Genomic DNA, 1,404 nt, shown 5'->3' with positions numbered 1-1,404 from the left:
GAAAGAAGACAGCTTCTGTAAAATGCACCAAAGAGCAGTCTGTAAGAAACGCTCTTTTTACATGTACTTGTGACTCTATGGGTTCCTACGCTTTTGCTGACTTCAGTGGTCTTTTGGATCTGCGTGCACTTTCCAGTAAGGCTTTCAGTATGCAAGCTGGCCGGCTGTAGGGGGCGCTGTGGAGGAGCCCAAAAAGCACTTTTCCAAAGTTGAACCCAGCTTCCAGCAGTCTGAACCTGTGTCCTACTGATACTTTCCATTTTATTAAAAACAAACAACACCCCCTCCCTTTTTCCCCTCAGTTCTCACATTCAATCTTTTCATATCATTGTGAATCACAGTGCGCATTTATTGCACTCTAAGCATTATTTCTATACGATCAAACACTACTGTGGTCTCGTGAGGTCAGCTGGAGAGGAGTACTTGCTAAAGACTCGCTACAAAGCATCCTCTCTGCTGTTCGCCCACCCTTCCCAGGCGCCTGCGAGGCTGCGCTCCCTGAGCGAGGCAGGATTCACAGGTGCCCCTTGCTCCTAGGCCGCCTCTGAGCAGAGAACAAATCTTCCCTCATTGTTTTGTATATGATAAAGTGGCGAGCAGTGATCATGGAGTACAGTAACTAGTAACAGAAACGAGTTTCACTTTGCTTCTCTAGCTGACACTTAAGAAGAAAAGTTTTAATGGGGGGAGGAGGGGAGAAGGAGAGAGGACCTGCTCATTTGTCCCAGGCGGACCCGGTGGGCATTGCAGGGAAGGAAAGTACTAATTAGTCATTAATTTTATTTGTCCACCTTGAGGTGTTTTCTGTCTCATCGGCGTCAGTAATTATTACAACAGGAATAAAATCAAAAGCGAATTTCATATTGCAGAGTGCTTAAAGAAGACAAAGCCAGTTCTTTGCCCCTGTCAGTGGGTTAGAAATGCTATCCTGTGCTAATCTGCAGTGGCAGAAATGAAGATGGTTTAAATCAGATCTCATGACTAATGTATGAGTTCCAAATTTTCTGTATTTCCAGCTTCATTTTAAAGAGCGGGGGTGTCTCTCTGTTATATTCGAGATAAGTTGTTCTGTATTTTATATATGTATATTTAAAAAAGGAAATGGAAGGGCACGGTTCGTATTGCTAGTTAATTTAAAAGTAACAATCAGTTAAAATTTTGCGTGTGATAGATTTCTGTCTGCAGAATGGTTTAAAACTAGGTTCCTGGGCTGTTATTCTTGATCCATTAATCACCAGCGCTCTATATGGAGGCAGCCACTGTTCGCTTGGAAAAATGTTCCTGCCCAACGTGTCATGTTTCTTCTGTTGTTTAAAATAGAAAGTTCAGCCCTGTGTCTGGGAGGCGCAGCGCTCCTCGCTCTGTTTGCATTAATTATGCAACAGTTTACACGAAGGGAAGCGC

Source organism: Apteryx rowi, unplaced genomic scaffold (genome assembly GCF_003343035.1).
Source record: "Apteryx rowi isolate R43461 unplaced genomic scaffold, aptRow1 scaffold_389, whole genome shotgun sequence".
Taxonomy (NCBI): Eukaryota; Metazoa; Chordata; class Aves; order Apterygiformes; family Apterygidae; genus Apteryx; species Apteryx rowi.
The sequence above is the reverse complement of the archived record's forward strand: the minus strand, read 5'-3'. Positions refer to the sequence as shown.